Raw genomic sequence first — 19,267 nt, 5'->3', positions numbered from 1 at the left:
TGAGCCAAAATCAAGAGTTGGACACTTAACTGACTGAGCTGCCTGAGCGCTGCCCCCCCTTTGTTGAAAATTTTTGTTTATTCTAAATTAGTTTTCTATTGGAACCTTTATGCTCTGACATCTCACTTCCCATTAGCAAGCTCAAACCTAAATTTTTTAAATTTTATGTTTATTTATTTTGAGAGAGAGAGAGCAGGGGCAGGGCAGAGAGAGAAGGAGAGAGAGAGAATCTAAGCAGGCATCATGCTCAGCTCAGAGCCCAATACAAGGGTCTCAATCCCATGTCCGTGAGATCATGACCTGAGCCAAAATGAAGAGTTGGACACTCAACCAACTGAGTCACCCAGGTGCCCCAGCAAACTCAAACCTAAATAGTTGCAGAAATGAATGTGTTTTCGGTCCTTTCTCTGTTTCCCTAAGTGTCTTTTCTTTTTCTGTCATTCTAGATTATCTTTTCCTTCTGTCCAACCAGATGGTCACTAAGATTTATTAAATCTACCTCCCAAACATAGATCTATCATTCTGGACCAATGTACTCAACATCACTAGGTAACAGAAACATGAAAAAAAAAGTGAGGGTAGTGCTATACCCACCATTTAGAATGGCTAAAATTAAAATAACAAACAAATGGACTATACAGTGTTAGTGAGAACAACCCAGATATTCAATCTCTGTCAGCAGAAGTGGAGTATAAATTGAGACAAACATTTGAAAGCTCTTCAGTAGTATCTATGGAAGTTGAACACAGGCAGTTTTATTTCTAGGCATATACTCAACAAAAATGGATTAAGTGTGAACCAAAAGACATATAAGAATGTTCTAGCATCATTATTTGTAATAATTCCAAACTGGAAACAACTAATTATCCACAATAGAGTTGGTAAATAAATTATGGTGTATAACCCATAAAATGGAATATCCTATGGCAGTGATAAGGACAAACTATCACAACATGCAACAGAATGGATGAATCTCCTAGACAATATGTTGAACAAAAAAAGCCAGATACAAAAGATTACATAATGTGTGATTACCTTTATATAAAGTTCAAAAATAGGCAAAACCAATCTGTGATGATAGAAGTCAGAATAGTGGTTACTTTTACTGATGAGATATAATGCTGAGAGGAAGCATAAAGGAGGTTTCTGAAGTGTAAATGTTCTAATCTTGATTTGGGTGTTGTTTCCACAAATATGTTCACTCCAAAAATTATTGAACCATACATTTGAGATGAATGTGTTTTACTCTGTTTATAGTCGAATAAACAAACTTACTTATTTTTAAAAGCTAGGCAATAGCTTGGCTAATAAGTTTGAGGGGAAGCATAGGGCTCAAGGACTTGTGTTAAAATACCATCTCTAGGTTAATGGCTTTGGGTTAGTCACTTGAGAGTGACCTTAAAGAATGACTTTTTTCTCCCTGTATTTACAGTAATGATCTGGATGGAGTTTCACCAAACCAACAATACTTTGGGTCAGGAGTACGGTTGTGAGGTCTCAGTTTTTATTCTGTGTAATACTTCTTAACATTTTAAGTGATTTTTCAATAATATTTTAAGCAAGCTTTAAAAAAAAACAATGACTTTGATGGAGGAAATGTTAGGTAGCATGACAAGTAATAAGGTAAGATATTTGGGGTCATGTGGAACTTGGGTGCTCTGCAAATTAGATCTCAGCATATTCATTTTACAGTTTGGTAAAATAGCAAGAGACATTGCTCAGAGGTTATTGAATAGAGTGAAATGTTAAACCAAACCAACCAAACAAAAAAAGCCTAGTCTCCCCTTTGCATTAAAAAAAAATTGTGCTAAAAAATACATAAAATTAACCATCTTAACCCTTTTAAAGTGTATAGTTCATGGTGTTAAGTATATCTATAATATTGATCAACAGCTCTTAACTTTTTCATCTTGGAGAATGGAAACCCTGTATCCATTAAACAACTCCCCCATTTTCCCTTCTCCCGCCCCCTGGTAACCACTATTTTACTTTCTGTTTCTATGAATTTGGCTGAGAGAATTTTAGTTAGAAATTTAGTAATGAAGCTTTGATTAAACCCATGTTGTCTTACTGTCTGTGCTTTGCTCCTCCACATTTTGATGTCTGTCCAAAATTAAATGGTCTTATCTGGTATATTCTAGTCATTTGTTGTCAAAAGGTAACCACAAATTTCTAGGAACTATTTTATTTATTTTTAAATGTTCATTTACTTATTTTGAGAGAGAGAGTACATGCATATGTGAACAGGAGGAGGGGCAGGAGAGAGAGACAGAGAGAGACAGAGAGAGAATCCCAAGCAGGCTCTGTGCTGTCATTGTGAAGCCTGACATGGGGCTTGAACTCACGAATCATGAGATCATGACCTCAGCCAAAATCAAAAGTTGGATGCTTAATCAACTGAGCCACCCAGACACCCCTCTAGGAACTGTTGTAAAGCAGAATGAATGCTTTAATAAAAGGTTAATGATAATTTTGCTTTACATTTACAAAAGGCTGTGGCATTCACATATAATCCAGAGATGCATTCCTTTAAGATATTATATATTCTTACAGACAACATTAAAACCTTAGCACAGAGCATTGGCGCAGTGGAAACCATAGTCTTTTTTGGCAAATACTATATTTCTCCAAATTAGACTAAATTGTTTATACTTCAGTAAATTTTTTAAAGAAATCATAGTTTTTTTTAATATGAAATTTATTATCAAATTGGTTTCCATACAACACCCAGTACTCCTCCCAACAGGTGCCCTCCTCAATGCCCATCACCTACCCACCCCTCCCTCCCATTCCCCATCAACCCTCAGTTTATTCTCAGTTTTTAAGAGTCTCTTATGGTTTGGCTCCCTCCCTAACTTTTTTTTTTCCTTCTCCTCCCCCATGGTCTTCTGTTAAGTTTCTCAGGATCCACATAAGAGTGAAAACATATGGTATCTGTCTTTCTCTGTATGACTTATTTCACTTAGCATCACACTCTCCAGTTCCATCCACGTTGCTACAAAAGGCTGTATTTCATTCTTTCTCATTGCCAGGTAGTATTCCATTGTGTATATAAACCACAATTTCTTTATCCATTCATCAGTTGATGGACGTCTAGACTCTTTCCATAATTTGGCTATTGTTGAAAGTGCTGCTGTAAACATTGGGGTACAAGTGCCCCTTTGCATCAGCACTCCTGTATCCCTTGGGTAAATTCCTAGTAGTGCTATTGCTGGATCATAGGGTAGATCTATTTTTAATTTTTTGAGGACACTCCACACTGTTTTCCAGAGTGGCTGCACCAGTTTGCATTCCCACCAACAGTGCAAGAGGGTTCCCATTTCTCCACATCTTCTCCAGCATCTATATCATCCTCAATGGGGAAAAACTGAGAGCTTTCCCCCTGAGATCAGGAACACGACAGGGATGTCCACTCTCACTGCTGTTGTTTAACATAGTGTTGGAAGTTCTAGCATCAGCACTCAGACAACAAAAGGAAATCAAAGGCATCAAAATTGGCAAAGATGAAGTCAAGCTTTCACTTTTGCAGATGACATGATATTATACATGGAAAATCTGATAGATGCCACCAAAAGTCTGCTAGAACTGATACATGAATTCAGCAAAGTCGCAGGATACAAAATTAATGTACAGAAATCAGTTACATTCTTATACACTAATAATGAAGCAACAGAAAGACAAATAAAGGAACGGATCCCATTCACAATTGCACCAAGAATCATAAAATACCTAGGAATAAACCTAACCAAAGATGTAAAAGATCTGTGTGCTGAAAACTATAGAAAGCTTATGAAGGAAATTGAAGAAGATACCAAGAAATGGAAAAACATTCCGTGCTCATGGATTGGAAGAATAAATGTTGTCAAAATGTCAATACTACCCAAAGCAATCTACACATTCAATGCAATCCCAATCAAAATTGCACCAGCATTCTTCTTCAAGCTAGAACAAGCAATCATATAGTTTTTCTACTTTTTCTGGAGATTTGAAGCCTAATAAATAAATGATATCTAGCTATTTTTAGAAATTCCATGCATAATTTAGACTGTTTACTTGCTGACATCCAGAAATCTATTTTCATCGTATGTGAGACTGCATTGTATTGTCCTGTGTTCTTACAATTTTAGAAACCAGTTCTTTTCAAAGTTAGGAGCAGAAAAAATTTTATCTAGTGTCTGGGAAGAAAAAAATTTAAAGGAAGCAAAAAGTCCCACCAAACCACAGAGAATGAGACTTAGGCTATAGTGAAATGAGAAGGTCCCTAAGAGCCAGTCATCTCTGCATTCAAATCTGAATTCTGTTTCCTAGCGGTTTTGAAAATGGACAAATAATATCTTTCCAAGCTCGATATCTTCATCAATAAAGTAGAGGCTAATAATAGTACTAGATTCTTGAGGTGGTTATCATTATGAAATGTCATGTTTAGAAAAATATTGCATGGAGCCTGACATACAATAGGCCCTTGATAAATGTTATCTGCCATTATTTGGGAGAGGGTGTATGTTTGAAACATACTAGGTATATGCAGGTATCAGAGTCTTTGAGTAGATGCAGAGCTTTATCAGAAGTCTGACCTTTCACAGTGAGCTGATCAGCTTTTATTTCTGGAGCATGAAGTTACTGTGATAATTTCTCTCCTGTGTGGTACACACATGTACAGGAAACCAGGGGCATTATTTCCGTTAAGGGAAATGTCTCTTGTAGGACTCAAATTAAGCAGTATTTACAGGGGAAATTACAAAGAAATGAAAAATGATAGTCATTTTATGAAAAGTAAAAGGTTTTTTTCTTCCTGTCCGTATTTGAATTCTTCTTGACTATAGGTACTTGGGTAAACATTAGTGTGTGCTGGTATAAAGCTATTCAGTTGGTTGGTTTGGTTTTTTTCCTCTCAAGAAATTTTGATTTTTAAGTTGATCACTCAGTACAGTGTCTTAAAATGTTTTCCTTTTTCTAGCCATGGTCTGAGATATGTGATATTTCAGCAATTGGGCAGGGCAGATTGGGCAGCTCAATCACATGATGTGAGGGCCAGATTGTGAAGGATGCTGAAGGCACGCTTTTTTGAGGAAAGAACTCTTTTCTTAACAACTGTAGATCTTATATACGTACATTAAAGTACCTGAAACAAAGTTGTCATTCCATAAAGAGGTTTTGAATAAATTATATTCTTGGTTATCTTCTTGCCTTGGTAAGAATTTATAGAATTTTCTATTGTATTTGGGAAATCAGAACTATATGTCCATATTTAATATTCTTTGCTCACTCTTAAAATTTGAAAATAATTTCCATGGGAAAAGAGTGACTTCTGTGCATCTTAATTTATCATCACATTTTCCCATTTCATTTTTTTTTTTTTCTCAAATGTGGGACTGATTCTTGGTTCATTTCCTTGTTTTCAGGTAATGAAACATATCCACGAGATAAAGTATTTTTGTTTTGAATTGTTTTGTTTTTGTTTCTGAGACTTTTGGAACTTGATATTAAACTTCCCTGTGTCCTGTTGAAAGATTTTCACAATTTCTGTCAACTGCTTAGCATCTTTAGGGAGGTCTATTTTATTTACTGTGGAGATTCTTCTACTTTGTTGCCCTTATTTTAGTTTTCCTTTAAAACTCTCTTCTCTTTTCATTGTTGAACAAACAAACTTTATTGTATTTGGGTGGCAGCTAATTATGTATAGCACATTCTCAGTGTTTGTGAGCTTAGGGTGGGACAAATGCTATTAGTCCATGCTGGTAGGAGTGTAAATTAGACCAAAAAAAAAAAAAAAAGATTAGAAATCAGAAATGTGGATAGTGATTTTTGTATAAATATATTCACTACAGTATTATTTATAATAGAGAATTAATGGAAACCACCTGGATATCTTAAAAGTCATTTTAATGACTTTTTAAAAATACTTATATGTAAACAAATTAGAGTATAAAACTATAGAGAATTGATCCCATTGTGTATGAACTACATCAAGATACTAATAAGGATTTTCTTTGTGGGTGGAATTGTGACAGGTTTTCTTTTTCTTTATTACCTAGATTTTTTATATAGATCATGTATTACATGTATAATGACAGAAAAACTACCAGTATTTAAAAAAAACACTAATATATTAAATAACTACAATATAAGATGAGAAAATTTACCAAATGTTGACAGTGGTTATCTTTAGACAGTGAGATTATGAATAACTGTTTTTGAGTTGTGAGTAACTTTTTTGTGTTCATAGTTTTTGTGCTTCCCAGCCTATCTGTGATAAGCATACTATCTTTATAAGGTGAAAAATAAGTTATTTTATAAAGTATATCAATGCAGTCATCTAGAAATTTGCCTTCGGAGAAGTTTCCTTATGAGACTTTTATAATAATCTTTAGAGGAAAGAAATGCTTTCTTTGTCCTTTTTGATGGTTATGGTAGACTTGAGATTCCAAATCTTTAATGTTTCTTGTATACAATTTCTGATTAAATTGGCTGAAGTAGTAATACTACTAGAGATAAAATGTCCTACCCTTTGATATCTGTACATCACGGCGATCCATTTCACTATTGATATCCCAACTTCAAAGTATTTTTCTTTTATAGTCTTGCTATCTTGTGTTTAGCATATGCAGCCAGGAGCTCTTTAATAAAGAGATGGAGCATTTCATCTATAAATGGCTTATTCTGCTTAGCTGTTAACACCTGAAACAAGTATTTTAGATACACTTAAGCCTTTGAAACCAGTTATTTTTAAAAAGTAGAGTTATTCTCATATAGATGAATATGAAAGCAAGATGATAGTAATATCTGATATTTGTAAAACTAGCATAGCTACTATTTGCCAAGCATTTGTGGTGTTCTAGGCACTACATTAGACACTGACAAACATTATACAGTTTTCACAGCAGCTCTGTGAAGTTGTATTATTTTCCCTTTCTTTCCTGTAGAGGGAGGAACCTGAGGTTCAGAGAGACAAATTTGTCTAGGGTCACCCAGTCTGTGAGTGCTTAAGCTGAAACTAGACTCAAGTCTTTGTGACTATAGTACCCAAGGACAGAACCTTTCTCTTGTTTCCTGTTGTGTATCTAGTGCCTAGAATAGGACTTGTCACATACTGAGCACTTAACATACATCCTTTGAATGAATAAACTGTATACCTAGAAGCTTCTAAGTGGCCAAGCAAAGAAATTGTTCTGTTCTACTAATACAGGATTATGTAGAGGAGTGACCCTGACAAAAAATAATGCTATTAGAAAGCCAAATGGAGGTACTTATACCAAAATCTAGGTCATAATAACAGATGATCAGCTTGGGATCCTCTTTTTTGACGTAACAGTTTAATTTGTTCTGAGTACATATGTCAGATCTCTTTTTCACTTAACTTTGATATTCAGTGAACAGAGAAAAAGCAAAATATGCACGGTTTTGAATTTTTACCAGTGGAAAAAAATCTGAGTGGAAACTCAGTTTCTGTAAGTGGCAAGAAACTAGAATTGGAATTTCTTGATTGGGACTTTTGGAACTTTAGGTATTGTGGAAATAACATTGTGCCATTGTGGTGACATGGATATACTTTATCCCACTGGTAACAGCAACTTCTTTTTATAGTCATATGACAGCAAAGACTAAATTCCAATTGGAAGAAAGGTTAATGTTTAGACACCTTGTAGGCATAGGTGGTTCTAGTTTTTAAGATGAATTGTTGCAGAAGCCCACTTGTGATTCTAGCCTTTCCTTCTCTTCATATTTATCATGCATGTCTCAAATATTCTTGGTTGCTAAGAGCCAGCTGAGTCATGGGTTGAGTATTCTGAGTACACTAGCTGTGTAATCACAATGGTCATAGCATGTGCGGGTAAAGGAAATGGTGAGTGCTACAAACATAATCTTAGGGAAGGGGGTGAAGGCAATATGTATCACATTTAATGCTCCAATGTATCATGATCTCCCAGAATGTCATTCCATGCCTAGACCCCTTTACAGATACTATATTGTTCTTAATCATCCATCAAAAGGAAACTGAGTTTTTGCATGAGATAGTGGTTTACCACAGATCTGAGTAATGGTCATTTGAAACCAGTCTATGTGTTTGAAGGTATTTCATTTCCTTGATGGTTTAAGATCCATTAAGATCTTGTAGTTTAGCATATCTCTTTGCTTGAATCAAACAGCTGAGAGTGCATTCTTCCATGTTCTTATGAACTATATTATATTAGTTCGGCTTCAGCAGTTGGCAGGGCACTTTCCCCAAATCACTGGATTCATTCTGCAATCCCTACCATTTTTTAAATGATACGGCTTCTGACCATGGTTATCCTAATTTATAGCTTGTCAGCTACTATCTGTTTTGTTCATCATTCAACCTAAGTCTGCTACTGTGTATGATACATATTGGGCATTTAATATTTATTGGATAAATGACTAGAAAAAGAAGGCTCGGCTTGATCAGCATTTATTAAGAACTCACTCATAAATGTCTGCTGAGAAGAACCTTTCCTTTGGTTACCTTTTGTGATTGTTTTATGATAAAATTGCTAATATCCATGGAAAATCCTTGCAGTCAGATCTGTCTTATCTATCTTTATTTAACTACCTTTCTTGTCTATCTAATCTATCTGCTTAAGCAGTCCTGTAAAACTTTTATGGTTAGCTAGGCTTTACAGAGACTGGATTTGAATACACTCTGGCAAGACCAAATTTCTCACCTCTTAAGTACTCTCTCTACCCTTTAGCTTCTAGTATGAATGTGCTTTTTTGGACCACTACTGGTAACAAGGACTCAGAATTGACTTCTTAAAAGTCACCAATCTAGATAGTGGCAGAGATTTAATGTACTATCTAATCCAGCCCACCTCTGGGAGATAAATCTACCTTTTCAGATTTCTAACTATACCACACTTATCTCCCTTACAGTTTTGGGGAGGGTGGGGTACAAGGGGGAGAAGAATCTACTACTTTCTGTACTCTGAAAGGTTATTTGGCATGTCTAACATTTTTCACTTATTTGGTATAAAAAAACATTACTGTTTCTAGTTCTGCTGGATTAGTTTCAACTTTAAAATGAATCTACAGATGTAGTAGGAAAACATCTTACCCAGCAATTCCTTCTATGGGTTTGATTTTAAAAGACATGAATTTTCTTTCTCTTACCTGCAAGAGGCAGATATCTCAGTCAAGGGCAGTATTTTAGAACTTTCATATTTTTGTTTTAATCACCAAGAAGAATGAGTGGTAATCTTATTCCAAAAAGATACTATTTCTTCATTTAAGAAAATGATTCTTAGATATTTAATAACATTAAATTAGTATCACTATTAAATTCTGTCTTATAATACTAAAATCTGAGGTTCCATCTCACTTTTCTTATAATTTTCTTATATTTATTCAATCAATTTATTTAATATTTATGTTCCTAAGACTTGAAACTCTGTGCAGTGTTGACAGCTTTTATCTTCATGTTTGTTTTAATCATAATTTAAACAGAGAATGGCCTTTGCTATAAATCTGCCTAGAACCCTTCTATTTCCATTCATGTTTGGGAAGATTCTTAGACAATGAAGTGGACCTCAGGCCCTTACTGTATTTTCATAGAACTGACATTTCCAGAGTGGTTTCCATGTGCTAGGATGTTCAAGATGTTTTATGTATATGATCCTTGAACTTTAAAATGACTGGCAGGAAGGCTAAAATATTCATATTTTTTGCATGAAGAGTCTGAGGCAAAGAGAGGAAGTGACTTACTCAGGATCACATAGTATAAATAAGTAGCAGAGCCAGGATTACAACCCATGTTCAGTTGCCCCTAAGCCCCATGATTCTTGCACCTAGCAGGCATAAGGATGGGTTGAGAATGACATCAAAATTTTAGAACCTCATATCCATGTTTATCATGTCTGATTTACTTGATGATAGATTTGGAAGTTAAGACATGTGGTCATGATAGAATCACTTGGAATGTTTTTTTTTTTTTTTTTTTAAGTTTATTTATTTTTCAGAGAGAGAGAGCACAAGTAGGAGAGGGGCAGGGAGAGGGGGAGAGAAAGGTGGAGAGAATCAATCCCAAGCAGGCTCTGCACTGACAGCACGGAGTGCAAGCAGGGCTTAAACTCACAAACCATGAGATCATAACCTGAGCTGAAACCAAGAGTCAGACGCTCAACCAGCTGTGCCACCAAGGTGCCCTGGAATTTTTTTTTTTTTTTTTTTTAAACCACTAAAGCCTTGAGGAGGAACCACTCATTACATCTGGTCTTGACCAAATACCAGGTTCACAATAATTTAAAAAAATAGGCATTGGATGTTTTATCAGCTCATTATTACTATTACTATAATTTAAATTATTTAAATGTTCCTTCAGTTCAATACTTAAAAAACAAAAAGAGAGAGAATGAGGTTTCTTACCATTGCATTTCTAAAATAGCCTTTGCCATTTTCTTGAACAGGCATCAGTTTCCCTATTTGGAAATGATTTTTTGTATTCATCTAACAATGTATCCCTTGGTAGAGTTTACGTTTTAGCTACAGAACATTGTCCTATATAAAACCTAAGCCCAGATGCATGTATATAAACCTCTGAAGACACAGGGGCCATGCTGGTTATTTGAGCCAAGTATGACATGAGATTGTTCTGGTGAAAAAGCCAGGCTGTTATGGAGCGGCATGGTCACATATTGGCTTAGGAAAGCTGTCTAGAATACAAATATTTCCATTTTATTCCACTTGCTTTACTGAATGGCCAGCATTAGTATTTTAGGATACTTGTTTATGATGGCTTGCTTTATGTGTTGAATAGTATCTGTCTGCACAGAGTCACATTATAAAGATTTAGGGTGGACAATATAGTAATAAATAATAGCTACTCACTTTTTTTTAAAATTCCCACTACATGCCTGGCACTTTACTCTGGATGCTTTCTATCCTTGACTGTGAGTCCTTCCATACATCTTGCTGGTTGGCTGTTTCCCCATTTTGCAGGTAAGGATACTAAATCCCAGAGAGGTGGACTAATTTGCCTAATATTCTCTAGCTGGCAGCGTGGATGCTAGTAATCAAAACTAGGTCTGACTGCCTTCAAGCCCCTTGTTCCTTGCAATTCTGTATTGTCCATGACAGTGATGTGAAGGAAACCATAGAATCATTTGCTTCATATGTTTAGGAAGAACTTTTGATACTAAGTAGCATTCTGGAACATTTTAATTACTCTGACCACTCTTAACTGTCTGCTACTACTGCCTTAATATTCTTCATAACCTTTTTATTTTGGGCCAAAGGAAAAAAAAAAAAGAAACCGTTGGTTTCAAAATGCTTTTTTAGACATATTTCAAGTATCATGGTGCTACCTACCTTGTCGACAATACTCGTCATTAAATTTTTTTACTTAGAGATTGATTTATTTCATGTCCAGCTGGATGTGTAGTTGAACACAGGTATTGTGGATTGAGCATAGTCTAGATGATTGCTGTCCATTAGTACTTTCTGCTATAGTTCTCTATCTGCGCTGTCCTGTATGATAGCCCCTCATTACCTGGGGCTATTGAGTGCTTGAAATGTGGCCAGTGTGACTGAAGAAATGAATTTTTAATTTTATTTAATTTGGATTAATTCAAATAACAATAGCCCACATAGCTGGTGGCTACCGTATTGGACAGCAGCATGGCTTGAGGTTGTAACTGATGCTTGTGTTTGGTGCGTAATGATAGAATTTGAAGAAATCCAGTAATTGGTAGTTTAAAAGTTGCTGATTTGTTTTCCAGCAACATTAAATTTAGCAAGCGTTCATCTTACAGCCATGGGACCAGAGTAGAACCGTTCGTGTTTCTAAAGCAGTTTTTGGTCATTCATGATCTCATTTGATGAATATTTCAGGTATGATATCATTTAGGATTTGTGTCTACTAATGGATCACAGAAGAAAGGCAGAAGAACAAAACCATTGATAACTTCCTTGTGTAGGGTCTCCTCCTGTTGAAATGGACACCATTCTGGCTTATTGGTGCTCAGGTTGCAGCATGAGGGCCTGGACAAGAACCTATGCTCATTGATTGAGACTGGAGAATTATCTCTCTCCCCTCACCTAGAATGTCCATTATTTTATTTTTTAGGTCTAAAGGGAGGGAAGTAGAGGCATTTTCTTAATTTAGCCAGAGAACTACAATAATTTGATAACCAACAAAAGAAAATGTAGTTTTCTTTGTAATATGCCAAATAAGTCTTTCGGGCTTTGATTTTAGTTCTTTGTTTTGGAAAACACAACTCAGAACTCAGAAATATTCTATCTAAGGTTAGTTTTTAAATTGATACATATCTTCTGAAGAAACTTTTGATGGAATTAAATAATAGATTTTATATGATGTTTTGAAGAAAAATTTGTTTCCCTGGAGTCTTGATACATTTGGTTTCATTCTGATTGTCTAGTCTTATGAAATAATTTGTAAAAGATATTAATTTCATTGTGTCACTTGTGTTACCAAGCACCTTTTTTCTGTGACATTTTTGTTTATAAAATGCTCTTCTCCTTTCTATCAGAGCTTACAACTAATCAACTCTGGATGCTTTTGATTTTTCTGACTGTGCCACGGCATTGAATGAAGTTCCCTATAGTGAGAAAAGAGAGCACATGGGACTCGTGACTTTATGTACTCCAACAATAGAGCTTTTATGACATTGGAGGTGGTTAAAAAAGCTAGAAGTAGCTCTTAAACATGGCATCGCTGTGTTGCCTTTTTTTTTTTTTTTTTTTTTTTTTTTTTGTATTCTCAGGGCTGCCAGGAGTGCATCGGGCCTGTAATTTCCTGTTCTCTGAATCCCCCATCTTTCTGCAGCTCCGAGCTTTGTGTCCCACAGCCTGTGACTCTGTGCTAACAAATCGCTATTGTCCAGTGGGGCGAATGGTGGCTGGAACTAAAGAATTGCTGTCTGGTTTCTATTCAAATCCAGGTAGTGAGATATATGAATGGACTTTTCGAATCGTCCTGTGAATAACGTCTGCTCGGCATGAAGGCTCAGAGCCACGCTAGGAAAGATTAACTCCTAGGCTGACCACTAACATCCTTTGTGGTAGGAGGTAGAAACATTACCAAATATCATTTTATTCATACTGAATTTTCCGTTTTATCCTCCAAAACTAGGGTTAACCATTCAATTATTTGACTGCTTTTCTCTCAAGTTTTAGTGTTTCTGTTGATAATATAGAAGTTTGGGAAAATGCTAAGTTGTTTATCATCTGTATTATTTTTCTGTCAAAAGTTTTCTACCTTACATTGACGATGGCATTAAGTTATCTTTATAGTAGTATACATGCAAAAATGAGAAAGAAAGAACTGCTTTTTCTAAGAAACCAACCCTTTAAAATGCTTTTTAACTAGCAAAGGGAAAAATCTTTTTTTTTTTTTTTTAGTGCATTCTACTTATTTGCTTTATTCCCCGAAGTCCAAATTTATACAAAGAAAACAGAAACAACTTCAAACGCAGTATATTAACCAACCAAACAAGACTTATTCAGATTAGGAACCAACTTAAGCCTTTGTACCTATGGCAGAATCAGAATTTTTAAAATCAGATTTGGAAGGCAGACTCTAATTCATAGTTCTCATTATCCTTAGAAAATTATTATTTTATATTTGTCTTATATACCTGAAAAAATGTCTTTGGCTTGAAGGGCCATGCTTTTTACACTCCTTCCATATCGCAGGTACTATGGAATGGAGAGCCTTTTATGTTTCTTTTTGTCTTAAACTCAGACAGCTTTGTAAGCAGTAGTGTGTAGATTACAAGTTAGACAAAAGCAGGCGCGACTGCGAAGAGTTGGGTGGGGGGAAGCTTGGGGCACTTCCTGTCACTCAACACATTCCAGATCACTAAAAAATTTCCACACCCTCTGCATTCCCTCTTGCCCACCCCAGATCCCAGTATTTTCTGATCCATATGTTGTGGTATTTATCACACTCCTCTCTATCACTGGGCTCTGGCAAGACGGCTTCAGAGGAGATGCATTCCTTTAGATTGCACAAAGCATAGCTGGGAAAATGGCTGGCAGTTTCAGAATCTAGTCACGATCGCACGCATGAGCACCTCACACATCCATGCCCCTTCCCTCCCCCCCCTCCGCCTCCCGCCCCTGCAGCTGGCTGACCTGTCTCACCCACTGCTGGCCTATCGAACGGCCAGGACTGTCTGGTTTTGGCTCATGCCTTTGTCCATGTCTGGCTTAGTTCCTCTCTGTCTACGCTTGCCACTACCCCCACCGCCCCAGGCAGCACAAGTGTTTGGCCACACAAAACTACAGATAGAAAAGGTGGTAAAAACTTCAAACTTTTTTTCTGCAACAGTTTATTCTTTTGTGAATTTCTCCCTTTTTTAACTACTCTGGTTTAAGAAAACAAATACAAAATTAATTATATAAAGGCAAAGAATGCAAAACAACCTTTGTGTTCCTTATAATAACTGACTTCATAACTCTCTCCAGCTGCGTTATGGGGTGTGTATAAAAAGCTTCTGTTCTGAGAACAAAGGAGCACGTGCAGAAATGAGACTAAAAAAAATCCACTGACAGTATTTCACTACACAAATTACTTAAAAGATTTTAGTTAAGTCTCTCAACAGATTCAATGTTAAAATGGTTTTTAGTTTAAAAAAAAAAAATTGAAAGTGCTTACCCAGTAAAAGAACCGAAGTAGTCCTGAACTGTTACGTAAGACTTTTTACAGTTGGATCTTTGTCAAAAGGGGGTGGGGGTGATGGGAGAAAGCAGCAACAACAATCAAAAAAGTTCGAGCTGCTGTGGCTAGAGGACAACTTCTGTGTTTCCAGATAGGATTCTTGCTGTAGAAATGGAACTTCCAGCCAGCACAGCATCCTGTCCCGGTAGAGAAATGAGTTTGTCAGTAAAAAAAATTAGATACTGGAACCCAGGGTAGACGAGGTATTGAACCGCGCCAGATTTCCTTGCAGCCCTGTCTGCTCAGCTCGCATTGAACTATATATGACCCAGATGATGGACAGAAGCACATTCAGTCATGTGCACTCTGGAAGAAAGCGGATTTGCTGGTCCCTGGCAGTGCAGGGGTTTGTCTTCTGATTGGGCTGTGCCCTGATCAGTGAAATGTGAAGCCCTCACCATTCAGAGGCCGTAATTCAGGACTGGCAGTTTGAGTGTCTGGCTGCCTTTAGTCACCGAGAGACTTTGAAGGTGTTGCTTTTGTTTGGTGGCATTACCCACCCAGAGGTTGCTTATACCTATGTGCTAGTGTCAGGAGCAATGCTAGTCTTTCTGAAATGTAAACAGGCAACTGACTTTGCCTGAACCCTGTCATCTTATTGTTGATGAACTTGGCTCTAACTTAAATCAGTTATTTGATGTGAGAATTTTTGTGATCCTAACTAAGGCTCCTGTCCACACCACATGCTGGCCTTTATTTTAGGGTTTGATAAGATAAAAATAAAGGTGGCATTTGACTTCCTAGATGGTGTAAATTTCTCTTAATGAAAATTGTATGGATGGATAGCAGAGAAGTTAAGTTTTAGATTCTGGAGTCTTTGAACATACTAGGAAAAAGCTTTATCACTTACTATCCCCATTGTGAAGCTGTCACTCTTATCCCAGTCCTTAGTCACATAGGGGACTGCAGAGGAGAAGCTACCAAAGTGTAGACCCCCTGAGCTGTGACATAGCCTTTAATCATGCAAGACAGCCAGAGTCTACCCTGTCCTGTCTGTCTGAACTAGGGTCCTTGGGATTTATTTCCCATCTTTCTGAGCCACTAGGAAACCAGGTCATTATACAGCACTGTCAGTTGTGACATTTTTGTTTAGTATATAAAAGTTGCTTTGTTTAATGCAAATCAGCAGTATTTTTTTCTTTTAAATCTGAGGCAGTAAAGTTTTGTTATGAGACCTTGGCACTGATACATGAAATCTACTCCACATGGACCTGTCATTTTATTCTGAGAACTTTTTTAAAAAATTTTTTTTATGTTTATTTTTGAGAGAGAGAGAGAGAGAGAGAGAGAGAGAGAGAGAAAGAGGGGCACGAGTGGGGGAGGGGCAGAGAGAGAGGGAGACAGAATCCGAAGCAAGCTCCAGGCTCTGAGCTGTCAGCACAGCGCCCAACACGGGGCTCAAACTCATGAACTGTGAGATCATGACCTGAGCTGAAGTCAGACACTTGACCTACTGAGCCACCCAGGCGCCCCGGTTCTAAGAACTTTCTTATCTCTTTAGGAATTAGCTTATAAAAAATCCTAAACTGCCTTTTACACATACAGATACTTTGGTTTATTTTTTGTCTCTTTCACACTTGTGGAAATAAACCTGTGGTCACCCTATAGCATCTGTCTATTTTGCTCTAAATTCTGGGTTTGGATGTTTGTGTGTTTGTGATTGCTTGGGTGTTGACTACATTACACAGGGTTCTGTGTTTGAGGACTGTCCCAAAATTCTTCTCATGTCTTTCAACATTTTTTTTTTTTTTTTTTTAATTTATTTTTGGGACAGAGAGAGACAGAGCATGAACGGGGGAGGGACAGAGAGAGAGGGAGACACAGAATCGGAAACAGGCTCCAGGCTCCGAGCCATCAGCCCAGAGCCTGACGCGGGGCTCGAACTCACGGACCGCGAGATCGTGACCTGGCTGAAGTCGGACGCTTAACCGACTGCGCCACCCAGGCGCCCCTCTTCTCATGTCTTAACCTGGGGAAAGTTGGGTTGATAAGTATGCTACCAGATATAAGAATGATCAAAGTCAGAGAACAGGGGACGCATGCATTTCTCTTTCTATAAGTCGTAGGACAATTACTTTTTTTTAAGTTGTGGTAAAATATACATTATCATTTATCATTTTACCCACTCTTAAGTGTACAATTCTGTAGTGTTAAGTATGTTCACCTTGTTGTACAGTCCTCACCACCATTGGTCACCAGAACTTTTTCATCTTTTCCCCAATTGAACCTCTGTATAACACTAATTTCCAATTCTTCCCTCCCTACAGCTCCTGGCAACCACATTTCTACTTTCTGTCTCTATGAATTTTTGACTCTCGGAATACCTCATGTACACAGAATAATACAGTGTTTGTCTTTTTGTTAGTGGCTTACTTTACTTCACTTTGCATAATGTCCACTATGCTCATCCATGTTGTAGCACGTGTCAGAATTTCCTTCCTTTTAAAGACTGCAGAGTATTCCGTTGTGTATACACCACATTTATCCTTTTTATCTGTCAGTGCACACTTCAGTTGCTTCTACCTTTTGGCTATTAAGACAATCATTCTTGACCATTCTTATAATCTTGTGAGGGCTTCTTTATAGAGCTGCTCTGGCCCATGACAGAAGCTATTCCGTTTTATAAAATGGAAGGGTTTTGATATACCTATCAACTCTAGGGACTTACCAGTACCTAAGATCAGGTTTGCTAGAGAAGGACAGATTCATTTCAGCCTTTCTGGATGAGACCTAATATATACTACACTCCCATACTTAACTGTTTTTGGATTTATCTTTCCGATTACACTGTGAGCTCTTCATGGGTAAGGACTGTAACCAATTCCTCTTGAATTGTGCCTATGCCCCTTGTGTAGACCCAGGACATGTGTAACACAATGAACATTAATAAAAGTTAGTTGAAAAAATTGTGTGTAAATGAATAATAATAATAATAGTTAATTTTTTACTGTATTTTATTATGTACCAGACACTATGACAGGTATTTTATATATATCAGCTCATTTAATCTTCAAAATAACCCTGTGAGATAAGTACTATTACCTTCATTTAATAATAAGGGAACTTGCCTGAGTCCTTACAGCATGTATAAGATATAATGGGGATTTCAACCCTCGTCTCTTTTGGCTCCAGATCCATTATGCTAGAGGCAAATTTCCTAGTGAGATGATGATCAGTGGGTTTTAGGCTAAGCATTGATTCCAAATCAAATATTCTTTCCCTGAGCATCAAGAGCTATAGCCCTATGATAGATATGGTTCATGAATAGATACTCAGAAGAAAGGTTGGCATATTAGTAACTTGGACCTTTTATAGATTTTTAGCTGAACAACTCCTTGTTGAACTCAGTTGACGGATATTCCTGTGTATGCAGATTCTTTCTCGTTATTTTTTAAGTTTATTTCTTTATTTTGTGAGAGAGACAGCACAAACAGCAGGGGAGGGGCAGAGAGAGAGAGAGGGAGAGAGAGAATCTCAAGTAGCCCCCATGCTGTCAGTACAGAGCCCAATCCAGGAACCGCGAGATCATGACGTGAGCCGAAATCAAGAGTTGGACACTTAACTGGCTGAGCCACCCTGGGCACCCCTCTCATGTTATCTTGAAAGTAGAGTTAAATGGAATGCACTGGAATGAATGCATTGATGTTCTTCATTTGGCAGATACACACCCATAAACGTGTATAGGTATACATATAACATACGTATGTGGTATATATGTGTGTGTGTGTGTGTGCGCACACACGCATGCAAATGAGTAAAATCTAGGTGCTAAGGAGAGACCAAGAACAAAACAGAAGATTCTTCCAGAGCTTATATTCTAGTGAAAAGACAGAAAATAAGTTAACAAAGTAAAATGAAGTAAAACAGAAAAGCATGCTATGAAGAAAATAAAACAAGGAATCTGAAATTGACCAATAAAGAGGAACTTTACCAGTATTTTTAAATAAGGTTGTATTCACATATTCTGATTCAAATAAGGTTGATTGCTAATATTTAGTCCGTGTTGTTTTATTTTTTCAAATTCTCAAATACTTTGAGAAATACAGAAGGTAATGTTACACACACCTGATAGTCTCATTTTATAGGTCAGTGGCGTTCAATTTTTTTGACTATTACCCACTGTAAGAAATATTTTATATTACGATCAATTATACACATATTTGTGTATATATCTACATATCTATCTATATATATCTGAAACCACAGTTTTATGAAATGGTACTTGTCCTTACAACATGTAGTGTCATCTGATATTTTTCTCTTTAATTTTTTTTACTTAAAAAAAAGTTATTTAGGGGCACCTGGATGGCTTATTCAGTTAAGTGTCTGACTTCAGCTCAGGTCATGATCTCGCAGTTGGGGAGTTCAAGCCCCACGTCGTGCTCTGTGCTGACAGCTCAGAGTCTGGAACCTGCTTCAGACTCTGTATCTCCCTCTCTCTCTGCCCTTCCCCTGCTCACATTGTCTCTCTCTCTCTCTCTCAAAAATAAATGAACGCTAAAAAAAAAAAAAAAGAAAAAGAAAAAGAAGTGTTTTAAACAAAAAAGTTACTTAAAGCCATTAAATTGGTTTTAC

At 36.8% G+C, this 19,267-nt stretch overlaps 1 protein-coding gene and 1 long non-coding RNA gene across 5 annotated transcripts in view; one reads left to right on the top strand and one right to left on the bottom strand.

The window, feature by feature from the left end:
• Window positions 1-14,936, bottom strand: part of LOC132662958 (uncharacterized) — a 60,692-nt gene extending 45,756 nt beyond the window's left edge. For both annotated transcript variants that reach the window (XR_013551666.2, XR_009602768.3), the window contains exon 1: window positions 14,630-14,936. This is a non-coding gene — a long non-coding RNA (uncharacterized LOC132662958). The remainder of the gene's footprint in view (window positions 1-14,629) is intronic.
• NR6A1 (nuclear receptor subfamily 6 group A member 1) overlaps window positions 1-19,267 on the top strand; it is a 231,804-nt gene that overhangs the window by 90,507 nt on the left and 122,030 nt on the right. The gene's annotated exons all lie outside the window — the stretch shown is intronic.

The sequence above is a fragment of the Panthera onca genome, chromosome D4 (assembly GCF_046562875.1).
Source record: "Panthera onca isolate mPanOnc1 chromosome D4, mPanOnc1 haplotype 2, whole genome shotgun sequence".
Taxonomy (NCBI): Eukaryota; Metazoa; Chordata; class Mammalia; order Carnivora; family Felidae; genus Panthera; species Panthera onca.
This window is presented reverse-complemented; position numbering and strand designations above follow the sequence as displayed.